At 43.7% G+C, this 16,919-nt stretch overlaps 1 protein-coding gene and 1 non-coding gene across 7 annotated transcripts in view; both read right to left on the reverse strand.

Moving 5' to 3' along the window:
• The window catches only part of PBX1 (PBX homeobox 1), a 316,248-nt gene that overhangs the window by 177,485 nt on the left and 121,844 nt on the right, over positions 1 to 16,919 (reverse strand). The gene's annotated exons all lie outside the window — the stretch shown is intronic.
• LOC116658843 lies at positions 5,408 to 5,512 on the reverse strand. The gene has a single exon (XR_004314134.1). It is a non-coding gene; the product is annotated as a U6 spliceosomal RNA (small nuclear RNA).

Here is a 16,919-nt window from a genome sequence, read left to right on the forward strand (position 1 = left end):
TGAACATAGGTAGTTTAAAAATTCAAGCAAGGTGTATTATGATTTAAGGAAACCAGGTGTAACTAAAGGGGTGCTTCTGAACAGATCTTTTGGTTTCCTAAGAGGATCACCAGAAGGGTCTTAGCCGGACCCCTGAGCAGATTTCTTATATGGTTTGCTTTCCACTTATGCAATTTATACCCAGATGATCAGAAAGACATTTAGTGAATAAACTGAGTTATACCACACTTCTTAAGGGTGTCACACAACTTCACAAAAGAAAATCCCTGATGCACCTACAGGGCTGGGGTCCAATGACCCACAGAGATGGCGAGGAGAGAAAAGACAGATTGTCATCTGGCTAAAATCACCCAGCCATCTGAGGCCACAGGGACAGAAGAGAACAGTGGCTCAACAAAACAACAGAATCAAGACACTTTCAAGACACCCCTTAGGAAGGCACATGTGTTTAGAATTTTTAAAAAGAGGGAAAAAAAAGCAAATGTAGAATTCCAAAACTCAGGCAGTCAAAACCTAAAGGCCTATTAAAATTTAATCTCCTTCTGAAAACACAGTATCTTAATTATTTCTGTAAATGCTATGGCCATTAGGCAAATTAATACAAAACCCCAGATCAAAGTGCCACTCACACATAGATACTCACATAACATTAGGTAGCACGAAGGTGAACAGGTGCTGTAAACAATTTATTTGAATGTTTTTCATGTATCCACTAATAAAACCTTCTGAAGAGGTTAAAAAAAAATTCTAGAACACAAATTGAAAATTAAAGGCAAGTTGACGGTACCTCAAAATTAAACCTGTCAAGTGAGAAAATTATAATCAAAATCGTCTGTCTCTGGGCTTCTCAAATCCTTCACTGTGTAGTCACATAATATAAACATCTATATGTATATATATGCATATGTTTCTGCATATGCATATGAAAAATCAAAGAGGCAAACACGGAGAAGTGGTGAATCACTGGTAACACAAAACGAAGATGCAATCTGGTTTTCTAAGTAGATATATCCATAAACCCGTGCCCTCCGGCAGAGGCAGGCACACGGTCATTTCCTGTTATAGATGACTGTGGTTCTGCGAAATCATATGTATAGTTTTTAGGACTGAGTTCTGTTGCATTCTTTGGGGAATACATTATATAAGAGATGTCCACAGCCAGATATTTCTGAAAGTAAATAGTCTTATAATTCATCATTTTTGGTAACAGTAGGTTTTTTTTTCATTACCAGATACAACTCATATTATTTATTTAGAGTGAGATTTATTTTTTTTCACAGACATAATACTGTATAAATGAATGCTGCTCAACAGGGGGTGAGTGCACCCCCAGGGGACATCTGGCAGTGTCTGGAGATGTTTTTGGGCTGTCACAGTGCAGGCATAGAGATGCTGCTGGCATCTAGGGTACTGAACAGGGATGCAGCTGAACATCTTCAGTGCACAGGAGAGCCCCTCACAACAAAGAATTTTCTGGCCTAAGAGGCCAACAGCACAGAGGCTGAGAAACAGTTTAATACAGCTTATCACGAACATTTCAAAATTCCTCAAATCACGTCCCTAAAAGACTTTGAAAAAAATGAGAAGTTATAAAACATAAAAGGTAACTCTTTTTAGTAGTATTTTGATCATCAAAAGTAGAGTTGCTTTTTGTGGATGCTATAATATATTACTTCACCACAAATATGCTCTTAAAACCTACCACCTACACACTTGCATGACAGCCCAACAGTGAGAAATGCTGGAAAATCAGCAAGGATCTCAGAAAAAGAAAAAAGACAAGACATTTACCCTGAGACATCCTTCACTGAACAGAGGAGTATCCAGGCCAATTGTGTTAAAATCAAATAAACTAAGATATAACAAAAGCTAACTTTTTAGCCAGTGAAAAATAGTTACATCTGGCACTTCAAGTCCTACCTGGGTGTATCCATCCAATTCCACAGCATGAGAGCCCCAACGTTCAGTAACGTAATAATATTATTTTTTCCATCAGTTAAGGTATAAAATGTGCGTACCCGCAGTCTTTAATATTAATAAGTCTTGTAACTAGCAGTTTCTCGGAGCTCCGAATTCTTGAGCACAACTAGAAAGGGCACTTATCCTGAAAAATCTAATAAATTTACAGTTTTATATACTTCCTTCAATTGTAAAAGTCTTGTTCAATAAACTTTAAAATGCCACTACAGAGCAATAACACAGACAGTATAAACCCAGCCCTGGGAAAGCCGTGCAACCAGAAATTGTTCCCCTTTCTGCTAGAGCAATAAAGTTTTATATGTTTGAACTGACTGTAAAAAGGTTTGAATGTTGGCAACTGGGGAATAATCTGTCTTCTTTATAGTTATTATCATATTTCCCACAAGACCCCTTGGTCTGTGTCAATCCTTCTTGTATATGACACCTTTGTACTGTCAGCGAAAGCAAGACTACTTTACTTTTTTTTTTTAACTATAGGACTTGTATCTGTTTTCCTTCAGATTACAGCTAACAGGAATAAATTATTTCTGACAAGCATCTATTGCAGCATTTTACCAAATAAAGCTGGTGGTGAACTGCTTTTCCGAGAGCGAGGAGGGTGGGGGAGCCGCCTCCTTTCTCCTCCTCTCTCTTTTTCTCAACTGATTCAAATGCAATTCAGGGATGGGGAAATTGGAGGAAATGCCAATAAAAAGAGATTTGTAGGGAAGTTGCTCTGAACGCCGGAGCCCATTGTAACAAGGTGGTTCGGTCCTCAGGGGTGCTGTTGGATCTGTGTGGAGAAGAGGTTTAGGAAAAGGTAAAGGAGGAACCATCCCTTTTCCTTCCCGACCTGTGTCAGGTCCGACAGTACCTGCACTTTTGGGTTCAGACAGAAAGCCAAGTCCAGCCAGCAGAAGCGGCGTTTCCCAGACTCTGATTAACAGCCGGTGAAGGATGCTGTGGCTATGCCCAGCAGGGGTAGACACCCCGAGCTGTCACATGTAGGCTGGGGCTCTTGGCCAACAGGTCATCAGCTAACGTGAAATGAGTTTAGGCTCATAATAATCAGCAAAGAGCCACTGTGTGTGTTGGGGTTGGGGGAGGGGGAATCTCGTGCCCTCTTCCCCTCCCCCCGCCCCACCACCGCAGCTTAACAACAGATGCAGGAACTTATACCCAGTAACCCATTACGCTCAACCCAGTTTGACTAAACACACTCTGCTCCCTCTCCCAACTCTGCACCACCATCCTGAAGTCCCTCTGCCTTCCCGCAGTTAGAATAACACAGTGGAACACATCAGAGAGGAATAAATAGGTATTTGCAAACACCAAGTTTTTAAAACTCAAGACATTATATGGCTGGATGTCCATGGGACTGGCACAGTAAGTCAGTTATCTCTGCACTCTGGAACAGATGGAGTCTCTCCAAGAGACCAAGAGAACAGGATGATCAGTCGCACAAACACAGGCATATACACACACATCATACAGCCCCGTGAGTGCACACGCACGCGCGAACACAACCCAGCCAGCTCAGAATGAACAGTCAGCTCAAATGTGGAAGTTCTGGTGTGGGAGGGTAAGTGCAAAATTACAACCACAAACATAGCAACTCTACCAGAAGGAAGCCCCGCAAATAAAACAGCAAATCCGATTTCAGCTCAGTGAACTTGGGAAGTCTGAGCCTCGGGCGCACGGACGTGAACTCAGGAGGTCGTCTTTTTCCTCCTCGCTCTCTGTCCTCCATGAGTGCTCAGGACCACATTCTGGTGCTTTCTCCTCATGCAGTTCAGACAACAAACATTCTAACCCGTGTGTGGTAGACAGCAAGAAAGGCCTGACCAGGGTGATCCCTTCATAGTGTCATGGAGGACTGCGCTCCGCCTGCCCCCTGCTCTGCCTCATAGTGTTTTCATGTTCTTTTTCATTGTAGGCCATTACAAGATATTGAATATAGTTCCTTGTGCTCTACACTAGGACCTTACTGTTTATCTATTTTACATATAGTAGTTTGTATCTACAAATTCCAAACTCCCAACTTACCCCTCCACCCTCCCCTATCCCCCCATATCCAATGGAGAAAAGACAGTCTCTTCCATCAGTCGTGTTGGGAAAACTGGACAGCCACGTGTAAATCAGTGAAGCTAGGACACTCCCTCACACCACACACAAAAATAAGCTCAAAATGGCTTAAAGACTTAAACATAAATCAAGATATCACAAACCTCCTAGAGGAGAACACAGGCCAAACACTCTCTGATACAAATCTCAGCAATGTTCTCCTAGGGCAGGCTACCCAGGCAACAGAAATAAAAGCAAAACTAAACAAATGGGACCTAATAAAACTTATAAGCTTTTGCACAGCAAAGGAAACCATAAATAAAATGGAAAAAAAAAAAAAAAAACCTACGGTATGGGAGAAAACATTTACAAACGATGGGTCTGACAAGAGCTTAGTTTCCAGAATATACAAACAGCTTCTACAACTCAGTAACAACAAAAACAAACAAACAAAAAACCTAATCCCCAAATAGGCAGAAGATCTAAACAAAGATTTCTCCAGTGAAAATATACAAATGGCCAATAGGCACATGAAAGAGTGTTCAATATCACTAATTATCAGAGAAATGCAAATCAAAACTATAATGAGGTATCACCTCACGTGTCAGGATGGCCATCAAAAGAGGCCAAAAACGAGAAATGCTGGAGAGGGTGTGGAGAAAAGGGAACCCTCCTACACTGCTGACGAGAATGTTGCTTGGTGCACCATTATGGAAAACCGTATGGAGGTTACTTAAAAAACTGAAAACAGACGTACCCTCTTATCCAGCAATCCCACTCAAGGGCATATATCCAGAGGAAACTCTAATTTGGAAAGACACATGCACCCCAGTATTCACAGCAGCACTGTTTACAACAGCCAAAACATGGAAACAACCTAAATGTCCATCGACAGATGACTTGATAAAGAAGTTGTGGTATATTTATATAATGGAGTACTACTCAGCCATAAAAAAGAATAAAGTGCCATTTGCAGCAACATGGATGGACCTGGAGATCGTCAATACTAAGTGAAGTAAGCCAGAAAGAGAAGGAAAAATACCATATAGTATCACTTGTATATGGAATCTCAAAAAAAAAAAACAAAGACACAAATGAACTTAAACAGAAACAGACTCACAGACAGAAAACAAACTACTTTTTAACAAAAGTGAACTCACATATCTCTTAAAATCCCTTAAATGGCAGCTGCCTACTGGAAAAACCATGAATCCATAATAATGGTCCCTTACTCTCTTCAAAATAGGTTCTCGTTGTAGATCTTGGTTCTTGGGTTTGGCTCAGATGTCACAGCGACATTAATAAAAGGGCAATTTTTAAAACCTTTTTGGCATGTAACGGAGATATAGAAAAGTGCCCCAATCACAAGTGCACAGCTCAGTGAAAAAATACGAAATGCTTGACAAAGGTGCACAGCATCCTTGTATAAGGCCCATGCTATCGTCTCCGTATCATTCTCAGTTTTCTTATGTGCTGTTGAAGTGAGCACACAGGCATTCTAAATGCTCTCATGGTAGTAGGTTATCAGATTCAGGACCAGTACGGAGACCATCACCACCAGGAGAATGGAAGAGGTGCGGAGTGAGAGGCATTTCTCAAAGAAGAAACTACATGTCCCAGGCATCGAATTCATCAAAGGGGTTTCTAATGTGCAGATTTCTAGGCCACAGAGAAAACCTGCTCAGGCAGGGCCTGTGAATCTGCATTTTAAAAACACTCCCACGTAATTCTTTAGAACGACTGACCCTGCCAACTGAATACTTGCAATGCCCCTCCAGAACCCGATCATTACCCTTTTCAAAGATGAAGGGCCTGGGCGCACACGTTTCTGAGATAACGGTGAAGTTCAAAGATGGGCGCTGTGTTTTGACACAGAAAAGGAAGACATTTAGAAAAACAACTCATCAACAAAGGAAAAGAATTGTCCTGGAAGCTTTGCATCATTCTGCCTTTCCTCTGAATTCTACAGCCTGCATATCTATCCTCTGTATCCTAGTGGAATTTTAAAAACACAGGCAAAGAATCTCCCGAAAAGGCCTGGAGTTGGATCTCTCCTCTTGCTCCTTGACTACTGTCTTTCTTATAAATTTCAAACAAATCCAAGGTTCTCAGATATACCTTCCTTCCCGAACCCCAAAGGAGCTGGCTTTTGCAGGGACACATATGAAGGTGAGTAAGGAACAGAAGGACACCACTAGCCCAAGGCAGGCTCACATTTAGAGGGTCTGTTTAGAGGGTCTTTATTGTTCCCCAGCTTACAGATTCTATCCATTATATGGTGTACGTGGAACTGGACCAAAATGTAAGTAGAGCAAAACGGGCAGATCAGTGGGCACCAGGCATTACCGCTACTAACACTGCTGCTCAGCTACCACGACGGCTGGTGGAACCACTGCTACTGTAACTGATGAGTTTGATGCCTGCTATGCGCCACGCACCATTCTAGACTCTTCTGACACCTCGCTGCATTTAATCCTCTGAGCTCCTCTTACTCAAATGCACCAGCAATATTATTTAGTGAGAGACAGGATCCCATCACAGGTTGGTGCCGTTTCTCACCTACACGTGAATTTCATCTCCGTTCCATTCAAGGCTGAATGTAAGGATGTCTGAGCGTGTCAAGCAGACAAGGGCAGGAAGAGAACTTTTCTGTTAAAAACGGTCAATGAGTCGAAGAAATAATAAGAGAGGCTAGAAACTAGATGCCTTTGGACAACCTACGCTAATGCCGCATTCCTAATGGAACTGCTACTCCTTGAGGAAGACCAGAAATAAGCAAAAGAAAGTTCTCTGTTAGAGAAGCATTAGAACGAAGTAGATGACAAATGACTGGAGAAGGGGGGCAGTGGGGTGCCGATTATAAGAAAAAAAGTACACAGGACATATCCCTTTTTCGGAGAAAATTTTAATGTCCTTGGAAAGATAAGACAGCCTCATGTGAAACAGAGAAACACCACACACTGTATATAGCCAGCTGTTACATACAGTAGTACAAATTCGAAGAATCAAGAGACGATTCAATGAAAGCTGTAATTATTGGGGAAAAAGCAGCAGCAGGAAAGCTTGCAGGATGGATAGAGACTAGTTATACACAGAAGACAAAATGGAAAAAAAGGATCCCAGGAGGAGCGGGGGCGACAGCAAAGAGATCAACTTGCCTGGAAGGTCTGGACCTTCTGGTGAGGAAGAGAAATCAGGAAAAGGAAGCAAGGCGGTAAGACTAGCTCCTCACCTCACCAGTGGGTAGCACATGTTAACTGAAGACCTAGAGCAGAGTCCAGACCACGGTAGACCAGGCCAGCCAACCTAGGTCCATCAGCTCCTGTGACAACACTGAGCCTCTCTGAAAGCTAAATGACACTCAAAAAATCCTCAGAATGTGGACCATCTCAAGGACAGGGTTCCTAGTGACATGATCTCAGAGGCTAGATCTTAGAGGATGAGGTTGGGATGAGAAACATCTGACACAGAAGAGCTTCGAAGAAAGATCCAGAAGCTGCTGGAAGCGAGGTTCATGCTTCAGCAAGAAGCACTTTCCAAACTAAATCAAAGCCAATGATGGACATTTTGAGGAAGAGTCCGTCTTAACCCCAAAATTCAGTGCTTCTGTAAAACTTCTGAACAAGAGAGGGAGGAATACCACAGCTCTCAGGTGACTCTGGTCCCCTGCAAGAGGATTCGAGGCTCCCACTGACCCAGTGCCAACAATATAAACATCCAGCCAGGGCAGTGTCCTTGAGGATGTGACCACATTGAAGGCAAAGAGATGCACGTGAACATCAGACAAGAACAGCACTGTTTGGGTAAAAGCACGTGAAGTTGCTTGTTCGAAAACATTAGTTTCTTTGGTGAAGTTCCTCAGCTTATCATTTAATGCACAGGTATTGTTTTGTTACTAACAGCAAAAATAATGGTGATACTTTGGTTTTTGTTTGCATAATGTTTTATAACCTGCCTATACTTTCATCAGCATGAGTATGGTTAATCTTGATAATAAATCTGTAAGGCATTAGTTTTTTCATCTTAACACCCAGAGAGGGTGAATGGCTTGCTCAAGGCCACACAGCAGGTTAGCACCGGAGCTAGACAACACCCCATGTCAACTGAGCCCTCACAGTTTACTGAAGGCTTGTCCTGCGCAAGACACAGGGCTGGCCACCCCAGGACTCAGAGATGGGTGGGAAGGTCACGGGAACCCCACACAAAGGGAAAGCAGCTCGCTCAGTGAACCCGGCCACCTTTCACTTCACCTCACTCCACCTCACCTAGGCTGGCTGGACCCCTGCCATCATCCCGTCTGAGCCGGGTCTCCCCCTGACATGCTCACCTTTATCATCACCATATCATGTGTTGTACTTGACAAGGAGGCAATAAAGATGACCACTGTCTGCTCCTCTCCCTCCTGTTTTACAGCAAAGCCACCCCATTCTGGGCCGTGGGAGAACAGCTAGGCAGTGGCGACATAAAGTGGCAGGGAATCTTCTGGGGCCACTAAGGAAGCCGAGTGACATGAATCAACTTCTCTCCCAAGGAGCCAAAGCACCCCTCCGAAGCCTCCAAGGGAGGAATCAACAGAGCCTCCAGCTCCCCGAACGTGCCCTCCCTGCTTCTGCCGAACCCAGCAATCACGGCACGTCCTGTCTCGAGCAGCCCCGGGGATCCCGAGGCCCTCGGGAGCTGCCAAGGCTCTGTGATGTACAGGCTGCTAATACCTCGTTATTAAGAGCCCGTTTGTCTCCACTCCTCTGCGCACGCCTGCTTCCCCGCCTGAAGAGAAGCCACACACACGTGCTCGCGCAGAGGGACGTGGCGGGAAGCCCCGGAACCCACAAAGGGAAAGCAGCACGCCAAGGGTTAAGCACCCCCTGTAATAAGCATCTCTGTTCCGGCATGTTGCAAAAGCCCATTACCTCCTGCCACATTACCTCATTCATTTCTTATACGCGGATGGTTTATTTTCCCATGAGCACCCTGGCTCTCAGTATTAAGTCCCCTCCCTCGCCTCTATTTCTCTATCCATCACATTTAACACTCTGACAGTAACAGTCTATAATGTTTCTATTCTACAAAACCGCTCTGTCAACTCCGGGCTTCCAGAGCAGCAACTGAGGAAAATAAATAACATCAACGCCGGGGACGACAGCATCACAGCTCCCTTTCTGCTGGGGTTTTTCTTTTTTTTTTCCATTTTACTTTATTTTTATTCTACAAAGGGAGAAAAAATAAAGGGGGGAGGGGGAGGGGGAAGCAGGGAAGAGAATTCCCTTCTCATCCAGGAGACACTTAACAGACCTGCAGGGGTAGTCTCGGCACTTCCCTTCCAGACAAAGAGGTCCTCTCCCCTTCCCTTCTCTCGGATCCCCTGACCACCCTCTTCCGGGTTCACGGTGGTTCACGACTGGTATTTACTGCCGGGCACGCCCTCGGCCTGCTGCCATAGAAGCAGAGCAACAGAGTCGGGTGGGTGAGTGGCACCCTGTTCACAGTGTAGAGTGATCGTACATCCGTGTCATCTTTTCTGCAGTGAGGGTCCAGGGAGGCGGTCTCGGCAGTGCATGGGTCCACAACCTTTGTTCTGGGGGCGACACCCAGGGAACAGAGACTCTGGAAGCCAGGAGCAGGTGGAAAGGCAAGGAAACTAACTCCTGAGAAAAGAAAACAACTCTAGAAACCTGCCTCAGCTCCTTGGTCCTGGGGGTTCACCAAAACCGGGTTTATTTTCATCATTTTAGATACAAATCACTTAAAAATATGTTCTCTTTCCTCTAGCTTCTTTAAAAGATATCTAGAGAGAGAGAGATAGACAGACAGACAGACGGATAGTCGGATAATCTTGAACATACTTTGGCATCCTCTTCAGGATCCAAATCATTTATCATTACAAATGCCAATTATCGCCCAGGCCCACTGCTAGGTGGGCGTCTGCAGACCTACTGTACGTAAACTCTATCTGCTGGGCTTTTTATTAAGCTCCCAAGTCTCCTTTTAATAGTTATACTGCCTCTCAGAGTTTCCTCCTCTTCCTCTTCTTCGTAGAAGGCACAGTGTTACAGTTGACATACCAGATTGTGGGAGCCAAAGCTGGCCTTGACTGACCGGCTGTGGGAACCTGTTTCTGACCCCCTCCCTGCTGTGTCCCCACCTGCAGAATGGAGACAGTCGTGTTACCAAGCTCCGGGGGTGTAAGGAATCCCTGAGTGAATACCTGTGAGTGGCTGAGAGAGCATCCGTGGGTAGGACGTGCTCGGTAAGCATTAGTGATTATCAGACATCCATCCTGGCAGGGGTGGGGAAACCAGACAACCACACAGTTAGAATCATGTTTGAAATAAGAGTCGAGGGGCTTTGGGTGGTGGCCTTTGGGCACTCTGTTGAGTCAACTGCAGGGACTGATGTACACGGAGCCTTCGCTGGGTCACGTGGAGGCCTTCCATGCCAGTGTCCCCATCGCTTCACATGGGGGAGGCTGCCAAAGCTGAGTCTGCAAGGTGAGATGTAACTGTAACTACAGCGAAGCTCATTGAGCTTAAGGAAAGAATGAGGGGACAGAAGATAAGGCAAGAAAAATAACGGCCTTTCACTCAGCACCACCAAACGCAATTCTGTGATTCCTTCTATTCATCTGCACAGGGCTGTTTCTCAAAGAAAGAGGATAAGAGGTGCTATGTATCAAATCGTCTTGATAAGTATTAAATACTCTGTGCATTATTATTTTTACCAACAAGACCATGACTATTACTCAACTTTGAACCCAAAAGCAGTTCAAAGGCACTTTGTTGTTGTAGTCATTGTTTTTTGTTTTTTGTTTTTAGTATAATTTACAATGTTGTGCTATTTTCAGGTATACAGCAAAGTGATTTCATTTTACATATATATATATATAAATTATAACATTATAATATATATATTCTTTTTCAGATTCTTTTCCATTATAGGTTATTATGGGATATTGAAGAATACAGTTCCCTGTGCTACACAGTAGGTCCTTGTTGTTTATCTCCTTTATATACAGTAGTGTGTATTTTTTAATGCCACACTTTTTAAACCTAAAGGCATTCAGAGGTGGGCGTCTTGCTTTCTCCCTCTGCTGCCACTCAAGGGGTCATGGAATTTCTTTTTTCCGTCTCAGATGCGTCAGAAGGGAGAAAAGCACAAGCTAGGTATTCAACCTTCTTGATAACAGGTACCCCAGGGATTTACTGAAGTCCACCTCAACTGCCCAGACTCACCCTCCACTAAAGGAAGGTCAGGTGCCAGCACGTCTCAGCTTCAAAACAAGGCCTGCATTCCAACCAAAAAGGCTGAGGGGAGGAAAAAACTCAAGACCAAATGGGATATAGCATGTTTGATACCCAGAGGCAATGAGGAACTAGCTCCCAATACTTCATGTCTTGTCTGGTTCAATTCTAAACATCACAAACAATCCAACTTACTGAGCAAAGATCATTCTGCTTTTTTTTTTTAATTGAGGTATAGACATTTTACAATGTTGTGTCAATTTCTGCTGTACAGCACAATGCTTCAATCATACATGAATATACATATATTCATTTTCATATTCTTTTTCACCATAAACTACAAGATATTGTATATATTTCCCTGTGCTATATAGTATAAACATGTTTATCTATTTTATATATACCAATAAGTATCTGCAAATCTCAAACTCCCAGTTTATCCCTTCCCACGCCCCTCCCCTCTAGCAACCACAAGTCTGTATTCTGTTTGTGAGTCTGTTTCTGTTTTATAAATAAGTTTTTTTTTTAAGATTCCACATATGAGTGATATCATATGGTATTTTTCTTTATCTTTCTGGCTTACTTCACTTAGAATGACATTCTCCAGGGCCATCCATGTTGCTGAAAAAGGCATTATTTTATCATTTTTTATGGCTGAGTAGTATTCCATTGTATAAATATACCACAGCTTCTTTATCTAGTCATCTATTGATGGACATTTAGGTCATTTCCATGTCTTGGCTATTGTAAATAAAGCTGCTATAACATTGGGGTGAAGGTATCTTTTTGAATTAAGGTTCCCTCTGGATATATGCCCAGGAGTGGGATTGCTGGATCATATGGTAAGTCTATTTTCAGTCTTTTGAGGAATCTCCATACTGTTTTCCAAAATGGCTGCACCAAACTTCATTCCCACCAACAGTGTAGGAGGGCTCCCTTTTCCCCACACCCTCTCCAGCATTTATCATTTGAAATCACTTCTGCTTTTATGATGTTTGTGTGTTTCATGGTTGGGGTAGGGGTGATGTAAGGACTATAATCAGACCATCTGACATTATTTCATTATTTCAAATGATCACATACCATTAGTGCTGCTCATAGCACTCTTTGACACTTCAATCTTTCTGTTTTGATGACAGAAAGGCAAAGGTGACCTCATGGTACCAAAGGTGCCCCCTCTAGGGAAAGAGTGAGCTTTTCATATAATTTATTTCCAATAAATTAACATTAAGAAAGCCTGTGTATAAAGAAAGCATTAGAGCGAAAAATACATAGGTAGGCACAGTTCCTATGCTCAAAAGTTTATAATTTAGTGAAGACAGGGGGACTTATGAACAAATGACTAAAATTAAAGGTTGAAAAAAGAGTTGAAAAATTATTTTTAAAATGCTAAAGCCACAGGTATTTTGTTATAGGAACATGGTAGAAGGGGTGATCAATCTGAAAGGAAGGGTCTTAGGAGAGCTTCCAAATTTTCACAAAAAGAGTGCTATTTGGGAGATTACAGAACTTTAGGTTGTTAAGGGCTCAGCTGTTAAAGTCATTTCACCCAGGTTCAAATTCCCTACTTTGCCAATTTCTACCTGAGTAATTAAGAGCAAGTTATTCAACCCCTCTAAGCTCAGTTTACTGGTCAATATAATGGGGACATGATAGTACAGACCTTACCGTTTTTGTAGGGAAGATTAAATGAAATGATCAACGTAAATAAGGCAAAGCCTGGTACGTTACTGTTAACATTAAGTTATGTTAACATTAGCTATTTTTATTATTATAATCCTTCCCCAAACCCTATGAAGTAGGTGATATTGTAACCTCTACTTTTAGTATTGAGAAAACAAACACAAGGCAAATTAGGTAACCTGCCCAGTGTCACACAGTAGACGGAGGATCCAGGACACAAATTCAGGACAGACTGACTGCAAAGCCCAAGTTCTTTCTTTCCCACTATATTTCATTCTGACCCACAATAAACTCTGGCTCCTCCCGGGAAGGAGGTCCTGGGAACTAAGGAGCTAAGCCTCTGAGTCACCTGAACATAAAGCACGATTCTAGGTGAGGTCACGCTTTGTCTCTGAGGAGATGAAGTCAAGTAAATGTCAAAGATGTAGCCCAAAGGAAACCAATAATTACACAGAAGCAATCACAACATTCTATGAAACTGAAAGATCTACCACCATCGGATGAACAAAACTCTTGCCGGCATCTGAATTCCCTCTCTCTCCTAATTTCCTTGTTCTTACTAACACCAACCCATCCTCCCAGATAACCAGATCAGAAAACCTATGAACACAGACACACAGACACACAGAGATGGAAGACATCTCAGGCCTCGTTCATACTTGCAAAAACCACACAGCAGATGCCTCAATGACAACCCTGGCAAAAGCTCATTTCCGACAGTTACATGCTTAGGTGGGCATCTGTGCCCACACCCTCTGGCTATTTGGGGACGGTTATAATTGCTAAACAGTCTTTCATTGTAATGAGTCATGTCCCATCTCAAACATTTGATGGAAGCCAAATTAATGAATGAATTAAACGATTCAGTCAACCTCGTCTCATACCTTTCCTTCAACCTCCATATCTAGATGGTCACGGGGCTCTGCTCATCTTTCTTTCAAAAAAAGTCAGATCCTTTCCCTTCCCAAAACACCATTCATTGACTCAGACCCTGGATCCTTTTGTCTCCTGGCTGAAACCCCTGTCTTCAGTCTTTCTCCAGTCTAGTACATCCTACCCATTTTTACCAGACTGAAAAGCCTTAAATCTGATTTCAGCACATGCCGTCTGTGCTCAAGACCCAAACCACTGGGTCTCCGTTTCTTACCACATATCTAAACCCTTCTGTTAGACATTTAATGCCACACTTTTACTGACAGATACAGGGGACCTCACTTTATCCATTACATTCTATTTCCCATGCTTCTCCCAACCTGATTTCAACAACCATTTCATAAGACAGTCTTACAAATAGACACGCACATAGAAGCAGGTGGATGTAAGTTGTATGGAACATGTCCAGGGACACATAACCACACCTGGATGAGCCAGGACTCACTCTTCAGACTCCTGTCTAGGGCTCTCTCTAGTCAATCAGGATATGACACGGTACTAAAGTTGCCTGAACGCTGGGGTCCGTGGATAGGATGGTACCCACATGACTACAATGAATGATTGTGGAGCACCTACTATATGCCCAAGCCTGTCCTAAAAAAAGAAAAAAAAGAGACAGAAGAATATACAAAGACATCAACTGCAAAATACATACAGTTCAATGGGAAAATAAACATGTAAAAATGAAAAGAATGTGCAAAGAACAAAATGACAAAGACTAAGTATATAAGGTGTATATGACCTTGAAGGACTATACAAGACAAAGCGAACACCAAGAAGGAATCTCTAAGACCAGATGAGCGTTCTCAGTCAAGGCTGCTGCCAGGATTTGCATGATGAGTCCCAGTTTACTATGGGGATGGTAGGTACAGTGTTCCTAACAGAGGAGAAGATCTCAAAAGTCTAAGACAGAAATGGCAGGTTTCAGGCATCTCCAGCCTACGATGAGATAGAAGAAAATGGTAGGGAACAGCCCTGATGAAATAGACAAAGGCTAGACCCAAGGGTACTGTGGGCTATACCAGGGACCTCAGGGGTCATCCCGCAGACTTTGGCCTTGTGTCTGTCCATCAAACATGCACAGTCGGTGAGGATCAGATTTAAGACACACTCGAGAGGGAATTCACAGGAATACGCACAGTTCCCAGCAGGCTATGAAGCTACCCCTTCTCTCCCACCCAGGAAAGCATATGGGATTTCAGGTGAGTGAGAGTGACATTTTTATGGTGATCACTCGAATTAGTTTAAAATTTTAAATAATTTGCAAACCTCAGGTCTTAGCCTATTATTAATATCAAAATGACTTGTGACATACTTCACAACCAATCATGGCACAAGAGTTTTGAGATTCAGGACTACAGCATTTGACATTGGAGCTGCCAGTGAAGAATTCTAAATCGGGGGACAGCAAGCAGGTTTGCAATGTGAAGGGTGTCACAGCGAACCTGAGACAGGGCAGGCAGTGAGAGGATTTTCCAGGGCAGAGATACCCCGATAGATAGGTGGTCAGCGTGGCTGTCTGGATAAGTGTCTGAAAGGCAGTCAGGGCCTGACCTGGGACTGTGGCAGATGGGGAGGAGAAATGATACGGGATATGGTCAGGGTGCGTTTGCTGACCTTTGTATTCCCCTCACCTGGCACCAAGCCTGGCATAAAGTGTTCAAGAAACGTTTGCTGTTAGAAGCAACACAAACTGGCTAATGATTACACGGGGGAAGCAGGACTTAGAAAAAGAGTCTGACCCAAACTGGTGGCTTCCAGATTGGGCAGATGAAAGAGAGAAGGAATACAGGAAGAAGGTTTGATGTGAACAGGATGCTGAGGAGGTCTGCCCTGGATGTGCAGAGTTTAAGGATTCCGTTAAACACGGACGTAGAGACACGTGCTGGGCACCTACACTTGCAGATCTGAAACTCACAGAATCACTCTGGGTGGAAAATACAGGTTTTACTTTTCCACGTGTTGAATAAATATTCACCGGGTATTCACTTTGGCCCAGGCACTGTGCTGCTCTCTGGGGATGCAGAGGGTGACAGGAAAGATAGGGCCCCTGCCCTCAGCGAGATGACAAGTAGATATATTTGTAAGCCATGAGTATTTAGGTGATGCAGAGTCTTAAGGAATGGGGGGAACATTTCAGCAATGAGTCAAGAGAGAGGCACCACCGGAGTTAACTGAGAAGGGCCCACCGAGGAGCTACGAAGCAAACCAGGAAATCAAGCGAGGAGGGCGCTTCACCACAGAAAGGTCGTTGGTATCAAACACATCAAGAGTCCACAACTGAAGAGAGTATCGCCTGGATCTGTCGACTAGGAGATCCCATGACCCGGAGAAGCAAAAATTCCAGAAGCCAAGAAGCTTTCTAGAAGTGAGCTAAAGGAAGTTAGAAATCTTAGAAACAATAGACAGGCGGGGGCTGTGAAGTCTGGAGTCACCCTCCCAGAAGGCTTCGTGGAGGAGGGACCTGGTTCAAGGAGGGGCAGAAGCTACAGTGGACAGTTTTAGACAAAATCATAACAGAACACGGCCCATCAAAAGGGTTGGCCTTGGAGAACCCTGCCCTAACTCTTCTGAAGGGCTAAGAAGGGCATAAGATACCTCTGATTAGCAACAGGTTGCTAGGAGGAAGGTACTGCGGAGTTCAGGGCAATAGACCGCCCCTGCTGGAGTCTACAGACAGACTCGTTCTTCATCGGCTGCAACGCTCAGAGAAGAGCGTTGCTCTGAATTACATGAGCAAAAGTACAAGAGAGCCGCAACGGAACGACAGATCTACTCAGTGAGAACACACGATGGCACAGCTCTCCCTCTGTTCTACCCAGAGAGGCCGCCCCAGGTAGGGGTCAAGGAGAAAGAGTGGAGGGGGTCAGGTGGTGAGAAGGGTGGTGAGAAGGGAGTTCTGCTAGGCAATGTGGGTTACGTACACATCTACAGAACAGCAGGTGACACCGACTCAGAGGATGCCATACAAATGTCGCACTTTGCCCTCAAAAACATGTGCCATGCTTCACTAAACTTACAAGACCAATAACTTGGGGCATT

Source organism: Camelus ferus, chromosome 21, assembly GCF_009834535.1.
Source record: "Camelus ferus isolate YT-003-E chromosome 21, BCGSAC_Cfer_1.0, whole genome shotgun sequence".
Classification (NCBI taxonomy): Eukaryota; Metazoa; Chordata; class Mammalia; order Artiodactyla; family Camelidae; genus Camelus; species Camelus ferus.